At 36.6% G+C, this 12,880-nt stretch overlaps 1 long non-coding RNA gene across 1 annotated transcript in view; it reads left to right on the top strand.

The window, feature by feature from the left end:
• LOC144617368 (uncharacterized) overlaps positions 1 to 12,880 on the top strand; it is a 46,780-nt gene that overhangs the window by 26,746 nt on the left and 7,154 nt on the right. The window lies entirely within an intron of this gene.

The following is a 12,880-nucleotide window of genomic DNA, read 5'->3' as shown; positions in this document are numbered from 1 at the left end:
AGCATCTTACCAACACTTACTGACACATTGAAAGCATCAGATTAAAATCAAATGGTCAGTTATGCTTTAAAAAATGGAGAGGATCCGCAGCATCAATATTCATCTCACAAAATCTGTGTGTCAATAATGTGGCATAAAAAACAAAGTTATTGCAAAAAAGGATGTTGTTACAAGAGAGGATCGATATATCTTGTTTGGGAAATCAACACTGTGACTTCACCTCATCATTTATAATGTATTAGCTAAAAGGTCTAAACTGTCTCAATCAGGAGACACGCCTTGAATTCTCTGCATGAGGATTTGATGTAAGTAATGATAGCACTCATTTATTATGTACTATATCTAGATATTTTGCTTAAGTCACTCTCATTTAATTCCACAACATCCTTGGAAGGGAAATCCTAACATCCATTTTAGAGAGGAGGAGATCTCAAAGAGAACCTCTGGTCAGAATCAACACTAATCAAAAGAAGTTTCCTGGGGCCCTCTATTTGCCCAGCACCCTCCCCGAGGTTCACTCATTTACACAGCTCCAGACTTCTCAGAGTTTTCACTCAGTGTGGCTGCTCCTGTATTACTTTTCTCTTATTCTTTTCTTTCTCTTTACTTAGCTGGCAATGTCTAAGGCAGGTCAATCGGTTACCGTAGACCTGGTCATCATGGCTGTTGTAGTGGTTGGTGGAGAGGTGGATGCAAGGTTTAAAATATAAACACATCCCTCCCCCCATACACGCTCAAAATAGGTAATGAGGGACAAAGGTTGATTTGACAAATCTAAATGCCCAAAAAGAGACGTGTATTTATAGGCTAATAGTGAATACCAGGATAGTTCCATTCTCACACTTAGCCTGTTATATTTTAGAAGGTTAGACACTCTTTTCAATTAAATCAAGCATACAGAGAAGCATCTCAATAGCATTTTAAAGATATATAAAAACAAACTATAAAAAATTGAATTTATTTTCCATTCCTTCCATCCACTCTTAACGTTGTGGCATATATTTTATTTTTTAAAAATATTTATTTGTTGTGAGAGAGACGGCATGCACAAGCAGGGGAGGGGCAGAGGAAGGTGGACAGAGAGGGAGAGAGAGAGAGAATGCCAAGCAGTCTCCAGTGCTGTCAGTGCAGAGCCTAATAGAAAAAAAATGCTAATAAATTGCTAATGCTAATGAATCATGAATCATGAAGTCATGACCTGAGCCGAAATCAAGAGCTGGATGCTCAACTGACTGAGCCACCACCCAGGGGCCTCTTGACATATATTCTAAAGAGGGACAGAGACAGAGACAAGGAGGGAGAGACAGATAGACAGGAGTAGAAAAACAGACGTAAAAATTTCATAAAATAGAGATCATAGATTATACATATTTGTCTTTTTTTTCAGTTATGAATATTTTCCCATGTCATCACCCTTTGAAAATATTTTTTTTAATTTACTTATTTTGAGAGACAGAGAATGTACACACAAGTGCAGGGGAGGGGCAGAGAGAGAAGGGGAGAGAAAATCCCAAGTAGGATCCATGCTCAGCACAGAGCCCTGTGTGGGGCTTGATCTCACAACTGCAAGATCATGACTTTAGCCAATATCAAGAGTTGGACACTTAACTGATGGAACCACCCAGATACCTAAAAACATGTTTTCAATGACCTAATAATATTCCATTATATGAGTAAGCAATTTAATGATTGCCCAATTTGGAATTATTTACATTATTTCAAACCTTTAAAAATTTTTTCTATTATAAATAATACTTCAATGGACATTCTTAAATATGTATTCTCATCCACATTTTGAACTTTTCCTGTATAATAGAATCCTAGCCATGTAATTATGGCTTTTTGGCTTATTTTAGATGTAAAATTTCATAAAATAGAGATCATAGGTTATACATATTTGTCTATTTTTTTCAGTTATGAACATTTTCCCATGTCATCATCCTTGATAAATGTTATACAATTGTTTTTCAAGAATTTGGTGCTAATAAATACTTCTATAACCAATGTTTAAGAATGACTTACATATATTATTTTAAAAAATTGACAAGGATGAACAATATTATGTAATAATTTTACATTTTATTTCTTTAATTACTGAGGTTGAATACTGCCTACAAATTTATTAGCAATTATGTATTTATTGTAAATTATCTGCTCATGTCTCAAGTCACTTTTCTAACAGATTTTCTTCCCTTTGGTTCTTTGGCCATCAACATTGTTGCAGGGTTTTTTTTTGTTTTTTTTTTTTGCCAATTTATAATTTGTCTTTTAATTCTATTTAATAATAATGTTAAGGTAAACTAAAAAGTTAAATGTAAAATAAGTGAAATCAAGAAAACCCTAAGTAAATTTTGAACTGCTATTAGATAGTGGAGAATTTAAGTGAAAAAGTAATAAAAGAAATAATGAAGAGGAAGATCAAATGTAGACCATTTGCTTTTCAAAACAATTTCAAAAAATAATATGTGATAAGCAATTATAGAACTGAACATAAAATATAATTACCATTTTTGAGAAACAAATATGTCATATCAAATGATTTTTCAAATTAGTTATATCAGTTTGTATTCCCACACTGGGAAACAATTGTAATAGTGAATCAGTTACATATTCAAGAGTGTTCATAGCAGTGTGAACTGCAATAGTCAAAAACTGAAAAAAAAAATCACATATCCATTAAACAGGGGAATGGGAAATATACATTTTCATATGCGTGGACACTATAGAGTAGTGAAAATGAATTAGCTAGAGCCATACACATTTACCATGTGTGAATCCCATAAATATAATGTAAAACAAAAGAAAGCAAGATATACAGAACACATACAGTGTGATTCCATTTATATAAAGTTCATGCACAACTAAACAGTAAATTGCTGGGGACACATATATATGTCATAAAACTATAAAGAAAAGCCAAAAAAAATGATAAACACAAAATGCTATTGTTTAGATTACTGCTTCTCAACCCTGGCTGCACTTTAGAAGCAACTCGGGAGCTTTTAAAAAAAATATTGATGCCCAGAACCCAGCCCAGAACAATTAAATTAGAATCACTTTATTCAATGGCTTAGCTAAGACTTACAGTAAACAAATACTTAGTGCATCATTGAGAAAATTAGGGTCATCCTTTCTCAGTACCTCAAGGTCTTTGCTTCTGCAATTATTTCCTTTCTCTCCTGCAGCATTAATTTTTTCCTCACTGTTGGGTTTCTCTCTTTGGCATCTGCACATGCCTTAATATTAGCCATCTTAAAAGAAACAATAAAACAAAGAAATAAAAAAAAACAGTCCCTTGACATTGTGTTTTCCACCTTCCATCTACTAACCTATTTTTTTTTTCTCTGCTTTCATAGCTATTGTCCTGGAAATAGTTGTCTACGCCTCCTTTTTCTACTTCCTTACTTCCCCGTCTTCTCAGCACACGTTACCAGGTGCATTTCTCCAGAACTGCTCTCCTATATTTTTCATAAAGATCAGCTGCAATGACCTCTGTGCTACCAGACCTTTATCCATTTTTGATTTCATCATGTTTAACCTCTCAGTGGCATTTGACAAAGTTTGTCACATCCTCTTGCTTTTCCTCCTACCTATTACTTCTTGTGCTTGGTTTCTCTTTCTCATGACCTCAAAGTGTTGGCTTAGGCCACAGTTTAGTCCCTGGCTCTGTTCTTAACTATCTTGTTCTTCATCCTGAGACCCTGAGAGATATTTCACTAGATGTAATTCTGGGCTCAGTCAAGACCTTTATTTCCTTAGATAAGCTCGTCTCATTCTGTGCCTTTAAATATAATTTACAGGTTGTTGGCTTCCAATTGTTTATCTTGATGGCTTTTCTGAACTTGGACTTCCTTAGATGAGCTCGTCTCATTCTGTGCCTTTAAATATAATTTACAGGTTGTTGGCTTCCAATTGTTACTCTGATGGCTTTTCTGAACTCGGACTAGAATATTCAATTGCCTATTCCACATATATATCCTAGTACCCAAAATAGTACTTGATTTCAACCCTAAATTAATTTCTACCATTCACTTGGTTTCTTAGGACAACAACAGGGACATCCAATTTTTCAGGAAGTTTTTGTAGATGGGCCTTCAAGTCAGAAAATGAGCCAATCACTTTCGCCATATTTACTGCTACTGTCTTAATGTAAGACATGTCTCAGATAATGCAAAAGTCTCATGAGTGTTCTTTCTGCTTTCGTGATTCATCCTTTTCTAGTCTTCCTAAAGCAGCTTGGTCCTTTTAAAATATAATTCGGATTATGTGTCTCTCATTTAAAAACCTCCAGTAGGGTCTCATAGCTATGCTCACCATGGCCTAGGAGGAGGAGATACAAGATATGGTCATTGTCCACACCTCTGATGTCATTTCTTACCCCTTACTTTGGTTGTGAGGCTTCAGACCCACTCCCCTTCCTACATCCCTCGGAAATGCATGGCCCCTTTAGTCTCATTGTCTGAGTGACAGTTCTTTCCTCTTAAACTCTGTGTTGGCTGGCTCCTTCCAGTAATTTTATTCTCAGCTCAGATGCTATCTTCTCCTCAAGGGGACTTCCTTAATCATTCCAACTCAAGCGTGTTTGCTCCAATCCACATTCATACTCACTCTTTATCACATTAGCTTGTTTTCTGTCTTTATTAAAGTATCACTAAGTGTATTTATTTGTGTATCTATATAGTCTCTTCTCTGCTTCATTAGAATATCAGGTCCCCAAAGGTGGGGACTTTGTGTTAGTCTCTGCTGTAAACTTAATATTTAGTTCAATGCCTGACAAGTGGTAGGGTCACAATAAATATTTAGAATGGAAAAATAAATAATAACTCAAATTTTCTACTTTTTATGTATGAGTGTCTATGTTTTATGCTTAGTTGGATACATTTTTTTCAATTTTATTTGCAAACTTTCTTGACCATTACATAAAATGATAGGAGTCACAGTTCATTTCCCGAATATGAAATATTTGATTTGCTCCTCTATTCTTTCTTCATAGAAAAAAACACGACTGAGGAAATGTTCTTAAAACTATTTTTCCTGTCTCTGAGGCCACACCTTTCACCTATAAATACACCTGCCTATGCATTTCCCTGCTTCTAGCTTTTGCCACTAACTCCAACCTGTGTATTGCCTAGCGCTCTAGACTCCCAGATGTTTGTCATTTACTTGTCACCCTTGCTACACTTTTCTGCTTCCCCCAAACGTTACCTTTCTCTTCATTATCCTTCATGACTTTTGTATGCTCTGTACAAACATGTATTCTGTTAGCATCTCTCTAAGGTTTGAAAATAATGGCACATCATCGGAAGCATCAGAAGCAACTCTCCTATCTGACTTCCCCAGCCTTTGCCAGCATGAACCCATTTTTTGAAAGAAAGCTTAGGAGGTTGATGCTGACAATTGGAAACAGATGGCCTGCAGACACCATGAGATATTTCACTGGATGTAATTCTGGGCTTAATCAAGATCTTAATTAACAGCATTGTTCTTATTTATTATACAATTGTCATTATGTGCTATCACGCTGATTGTGCATTATAAACGGGCAGTTCTTTGGGTGAACAGTTCACTTGAGTATAACTTGCGCAAAATACAAAATGTTATTTTAAAATATAAGTGTACCTAATTTAAATGTTCCTGAAGTGAATTAAATGGTGATTTTGTGCTGTTCTTAAAAGAAAGGATTTACACCTACACTGTAAATTATAAAGCAAGCTGCAGTGTTCTTAGCATCCACTTCACACTGTTTCTGTTAAGAATTCCCAGAAAGACTGCTTAGAATATACTAGCTATTAAGTGAGTTACAGAACATTCTAAAGGATTTTATGATACCACAGAGAAATAAAAATAAAACACAAAATATATGTTTAAATTATAAAAAATGTTATTTCAAAAATTAAAATTAGGATTTATCTGATGGTTCATTCTTCATACTAATGTAGGATTTCTGCCTCTATTCCCTGGTGAATGCTTCAAAAGGCAACGTTGCATGGTACAAAGTGTCTTTTTCTGGGTGGCTGAGTCCAAAATGTCAAAAGACCAAATGTCACCCTGGACTCAAGTATTTGTGATATTTGGAAGGAAAAAAACCCTGTCATTAAGCTAAAATAGTATTACATTACCATGAAAATAAAAATAGTACTGCAATAAATCACAAAAGAAGAGATATATTATTCTTGCTTTTTTTGTATTTTAAATAAAGTAGGCATGAATTAGAGTAATGCTTCCTGGTTTCTTATAGAATGATGAGAAAAGAGTCATTCCTCTGAAATCATTCTCTACCTCTCCTGACCTGCAGGCCTTCGTCCCAATGTTAAAGTCTTGCTCTGACTTCAAGGCCATGAGTAATGACACTTCAGGCCCCTTGGCCACTGCAACTGATGACTTCTCAGATTTATCCTTTGGAAATCTTCTTCCTCTTTGTCCCTCCTCCTTACCTTTATTTGTGAACAATAATTTTATTTCCCTTTCTTGGCATTTACTACAGTGTGTCCATATTATTCATTATCTGATGGGACCCTTCAGGGCAGGCACTATAGTTATTTGTTTTGGTATTAAATTTGCCACGATAGGATTTGCTTCTTGTAGGTGCTCCCTGAAAATTTGAATTGAATTACATGCATTTCATTATGATTTGCTTCCAACAAACTCTCACCACATTCAAGGAATTCTATAACTCTTGACTTAGAGCTTTAGCAATGAATTAAACAATAATAATTACTGAGTGAGTTTTAAGTTCGAAATACTAACACCTGTGGAAAAGGAAAGACGTCAAATAAATTATGAAGTCTGTAGCCATGATGGGAAAAACGTGAAGGTATAATGAACTTTACACAAAACAATAAATAGCAAAACACATTTTTGTTTTCCAAAGTGGTAGGATTAAGAAAAAAGGAATGGGCTCTTTCATTCTGTTCAGGACTTACAACTGGCATAGAAATTTTAAGTAAAAATCCTCTAAAAAAGCCACACAACCATAATATATTTATAGAAGATACAGATCATTTGAAATATATGCTGTATGAAGGTAGCAATGTTTTAATTTTTTAAATGTAGATAATTTCAAGCATACAAGTAGAGTGAGTATGTATATACAAAAAGTTTTCTATTCTTTTCCTTTACTATCAAAATTTAGGGCACTTCACTTCTGGTCACCAAATTGGTGTCTTTCCCCCATACTGAAAAATTACAGAACACCAGCTGAATGTCTAGCAATTTAATTCAACTCTGACACCATTTACCTGAAATTAGCATCAGCTCCTGCAAGTTGAGGGCTCAGCCCCACAAAGTAGCCCCCACTTCAGGCACCAGTCACTAGTCCCATGCTGTCGCCTATACCTCCATGACCCCCTCATTGGGTTAAATAATTTGCAAGAATGTCTCAAGGACTCAGGGAATTGCTTACATATGTTTACCAGTTTTTATAGAAGAATATGACAGAGGATATAAATGAATGGCCATATAGAAGAGATGTGTAGGACACAGTGTGGGGGATGTAGGACGGAGCTTCTAGGCCCTCTCCAAGTTCATCACCCTCCCAAGAGCCTTCACATGTTCAGCAATCCAGAAGCTTTCCAAACCCCATATTTGGGATTTTTATGGAGGCTACATTTTGTAGGTATGATCAGTTATTAACTCAATTTCTAGTCCTTCTTCTTTTCCTGGAGGATAGGGGGGTGGTGTGAGGCTAAAAGTTCTAAGCTTCTATTCATGGCTTGGTCTTTTTGGTGATTAGTCCCCATCCTGAAGGTATTCGGGAGCCCACCAAACATCACCTCATTAGAATAAAAGACGCTCCTATCATCCAGGAAATTACAAAGGGCTTAGGAACTCTGTGCCATAAATATATATTTGCATTATTTCACAATATGTATCTATTATCCAATTCAGCTTAAAGAATTATCACTCAGGGGTACCTGGGTGGCTGTTTGTTAAGCATCCAACTCTTGATTTTGGCTCTGGTCATGATCTTATGGTTCGAGAGATCGAATGTGCTGACAGCTCCAAGCCAGTTTGGTATTCTCTCTCTACACCCTCTCTCTGCCCCTCCCTCACTCGTGATCTCTCTCTTTCTCAAAATAAATAAATAAACTTTTGGGGCACCTGGGTGGCTTGGTCCATTAAGTGTTCAACTCTTGATTTCAGCTCGGGTCATGATCTCATGAGTTCTTGGAGGCATTGTTTTAGAGCCCCTGTACTCACCACCCTCAGAAGGATTTTGAGCTCTTTTCTGTTCTTTGGTAAGAGCAGGACTTGGCGCTAATCTTTTGAAGAAAATGTCCCTGAAATGTACGAATGAACACATTCCTTCTAATATTACTCTGTGTACCAGCTACATAACAATGATGGTGTTTCAATACTCTCAATCCCGTTAAGAGCTGTTAGTGATGATTAGTAGAGGAGATACTGCTCCTGTAGTAGCTGTTTCCAGCCTATAGAAATAGGTAGGGTTTAGGCAGTAGTTTAACAGTAATGAAATGAGATATGAATACTCTTAAATCTTTTATGATTACCAGCGTAACTTTATTGAGATTCAAAATCTAAATGTGCTTTTGGCAAAAGAGCCAATTAAGTAGCAGAGAGAAAATGAAATTACTTTTTTATTCTAGATAACCAAATAGATGCCTTTTGCTTTTATTTTTGAAGGAATTCCTTTAAAAAAGACTTTTAGATCTGGAAGTCTTGAAAGGGTCACTGGTTTGGCCTCTTGGCTCTACACATGTCTATGTCCAAACATCTATTTTTAAAGATCCTAGAAATGGAGCATTCAGAACATCCCTAGTATATTGTTTTCAAGTTCAATTTCCTATATAGTGCTCTGTCTTTAGGAAATTCATAGCCTTGTGAAGAAGACAAATATGTACACTAATAATTAAACACAGCAAGACACATGTTAATGCAAGGATGCACCAATTGCTACGGGAGCACAGGATCAGACAAAATTTCACAGGGGGGTCTTGGAAAAACATGGAGAGCTTTGTGAATTTGCAAATGCTCCATGAACAGGGCTGTGTAAATCTTCCAATTTTAGCACATGTGCTGTAACACCTGTTCTTTCTATGTTGTTAAGATTGATCCTGAGGTGGGAAGAGATTCTAATTTCCTCTCATCAACTCCTCTTTCTACCATTCCTTATGCATATAGATGTACATATACCCAGGCACCTTACAGAGAAAGAATAATTATAATGAATTTCTGTGCTGGAGAGGAAAAGAAAGGGACTCATTTTCATCAATAGGCAAAGTTTGACATGTTTCAAGTTTGACAGCTCAGCAGATTATCAATGTAACCAGGCCCGGTTTCACAAGAGTTGATTAAATATATTCTGCCATCTGAAAGATCTGTTTTGTTTTTCTTCCTTTCCTTTCCTTTCCTTTCCTTTCCTTTCCTTTCCTTTCCTTCCTTCCCTTTTATTTTATTTTATTTTTTGTCAAGATTAGAGGCACACATGTTTGATTCCCAAAGCACTGTGACAGTAATTTCTATCTTTAAAAGTCTGGGGTCTGCAGTATTGATTTACTGATGACATGGCTATGTATAGGGCCATAAATTACTTCTGAAAACACCCTAAAGACCAGGAAACCATTTCTCCAACTGAGTCTTTATGCTGTATTTGAGTGTCCTAACTAAGTGGGTATTTTCTTGCAGTATAAATGGAACCATTTATACTACTGGTAGGATACCAGTAGGAACCATTTATAGCTACTGGTAGGATATTGCTCTGTGGTGCCCAAATAATTAGACCAATAGGGAGGTTAACAGAAAATATACTTAAGTAGTTGAGTAAACGGCTCCCTTCTGATCCTTTTCATCTAGTTGTCCAATATATTTCTCTATGAGAAATAATGCATCATCTCTTTCTAGGCTTCCTAGATTTCTCTATTAATTTTTTACTCAGCTCTAGTTCTCATTTTCCCAGCTATCAGTTTTTTGTGCCAGATACTGCTGCCAGCCAACCCCAAATCTGTCCTTCCTTTTGAATACAACTCCAATTTCTTTCATGGCATCAATGTATGCAGCTAGCATCTGCATCAATCCTCCAGATTCCCTTACCATAAAGAGTGCTCATGCAGCACTGTTGTAACGAGTAAGTGGAAATCACCAGGTGACACTGCTGGGACAGCTATTATTTTCTTGATAACACAGGATAGATTCAGCTAGCATGAGCCTTTTGCTGTCACCTCTCACCCCTTCTTCTTGTCCACAGTGAGGGACTGAGGACCAGTAGGGGACAGTCACAGCTGCAATCGTGGGAACTGAGGCCACATTCTAAAAGAGGGGATCAAAAGTTATTTGAAACCTTATTCCCTAGTGACTTCTTTGAGCAGCCATGCTAGTGCTGGCCTGCTCAACCCTGGACTTGGTCTATGTAAACAAGTCACGACTGGTTGAGTCACTGTAGATCTGTTTCTGTTAACTTTAACCGAAGGCACTGCTGACTGACTACTCTTCCCTCTTATTTGGACAGGCCATTTAATATTACAGAATGAGAACTTGTGGAGTCCAAGTTAGTTGAATAACTTGGACAAGTTATTTTACTGATGAATTAGTTTATCCTATATTAAAAGGAATAGTAATACCTTGCTTTTAAAATTATTATAAAATTAGAAGAGTAGATAGCAAAACATTTTAAGATAATATATTCAACAAAAGTCATTCCTGGTACCATCTCACTAAAATGTTATTACTATCATCATCCACAAATATTTGTTAATTCTGGACTACAAAAGGCTCTTTGCTTGGAAACTTATTTAGGATAAGTTCCTAGAATTCCACCTCATTGCACAATGTAAAACACAAAAACTAAACTGTGAATAAATGAGCCATCACCTTCTCATAAACAAAAGCCATAAAAAAGGGAGTATAGACCTTAAAAATTCTATTTGTCGAAGCAGAGCTAGTTGATTTATATTCTATCCTTAATCTCTATTTCCTTGAAATTGATGTCAGAAAAATGTCCGTGGGAAAAGAAATGGGTATCAGCTACAACAAACCACCACATAATAGATTTCTTTTAAACAAAATGAAATAATTCCTTTTAGAATAGGGTAAAATTTCCTTCACCATAGGAGGCAGGAATCCAGGAAGAGATGTAGGGAGTTTAGATTCTAGGACTCTTGGGTTCTCAACTCAGTTCCATCATTTAATACCTGTGTGATCTTGTCCAGGTTCTAGGTCAGTTTGCCACAATTTCTATTCAATGGGGCTATATGAATATTTTAAAAGTTCATACATGTTAAGTGTCTGATATAGTTCTTTAGCACAAGACAGTTATTTCAAAATCTATTACTTTAAGTAAATGCATTAGGAAGAACAGATATTTATACCATCGTGTGCTGTGAGCCATTCTGAAGCAACTGCCCTGCTGGCCGGGAAAACCTCCTGTTATAGTGGATTGTGGAACAAATAGTTCTCCGAATGTTTTTATTACACTGTGTTAATCTAACAATCCAGAAAACCCATGCTTGTCTTTGAGGCCACTATAAGCTCCTGGCCCATAGCCTTTAAACATCTCAAATAATTTCTAAATCCTTAGCCATTAAGAAATATTCATTCCATGGAAACCCCTGGGGATGTTCTTCCCCTCCTGCAGATTGATAATAAATCAGAAAATGGCTTTCAGTAATCTTCAACATAATATAAGTTATACTTCCTTAGATATTTCTTTTTTGTTAAAAGGGAAGAAAGGAAGAGGGAAGGAAGAGAGGAAAGGGAGGAGGGGAAAGAGGAAGGGAGGGAGGAAGAGAGGAAAGAAGAAAAACACTTTACTAAGATGATATTTGAGGGGCCAAGTGTCTATTGTGGAAGCGTTCGAGAACATCCTCCTGCCTGCTCGGTGGCTGGGGTTCTTCCTGCCACAGGGAAATAGTTCTGTTTAGCGCTCACCTTTGCGGGTTTCCTGAAGGTGATCACCTGTGCATTGGTACAGGTGGAAAGAGCGACAGCACCCTATACCACCGAGTCTGTTCCATCCACTGCTACAAATGGCATGCAATCAAACAGAGTGTTTGTGCACAATTGTTATCCATAACTTGTAAGCAACAATTTTATAAAACTTATTGAGCCAGAACTGTGCCATCAATACCAAATTATGACATCATGCCACCAAAATGAAAACAATCATTCATGGGTCTGCTGACCCATTACCACTATCCAGAACCTGTGCCTACAAAAGATGCGATTGATAGTCCTTATTTCGTATAGGGAAAGCATCTGTCAGTGTGCTATGACGGGATGCGGTTTGATCAGGCATAGCGCGCTTTAATGATCTAAACAGAATATAGAACATTGTCATGCAGCTAGTATTTGTAGAGTAACTATTGATGAATCAGTTTCCAGGATACTGGATAGGCACCCAAAAGAAAACTGCAGTGAGGAGAATTTATTTTGGAGCCCCAGTAACAATAATGAAAATATTTCAGGCCTACTCATTTTTCTTAGAGGTTTTTACTCTCCTGAATTGCAATGGAAATTATTACAATTCTAGACAGTATTCATTTTTGGAATTATTACATTTCTTACCACTTACAGAGTTTATTTAATTTAGTCTTTGATTAAATAAGCATCCCTGATGACACCATACATTGTCCTTGTACCTGTAATGGAAGGGTGAACTGAATGCTGTTCTAAAGAGAGGGACAAGCTAAAAGGGCTTCAGAAGAGATGGTATTTGAAGCAGGTCTCCACGATGAATTGGAATTTACTACCCAGAGAATGTTGAAAGGAGAAATACAAGCAGAAATAATGACATGTGCAGAGTCACAGAGTTAGAGTGTGATACAGAAAATGGTGAGAATCTGTGACTAGTGTACAGACCACAGACAGGGAAGGGGAGAGACTCAGGAGAGAGGGTGGAAAGGTAGACCTAAAAAGATAAATTGGA

Source organism: Panthera onca, chromosome C2 (genome assembly GCF_046562875.1).
Source record: "Panthera onca isolate mPanOnc1 chromosome C2, mPanOnc1 haplotype 2, whole genome shotgun sequence".
Classification (NCBI taxonomy): Eukaryota; Metazoa; Chordata; class Mammalia; order Carnivora; family Felidae; genus Panthera; species Panthera onca.
The sequence above is the reverse complement of the archived record's forward strand: the minus strand, read 5'-3'. Positions and strand labels throughout refer to the sequence as shown.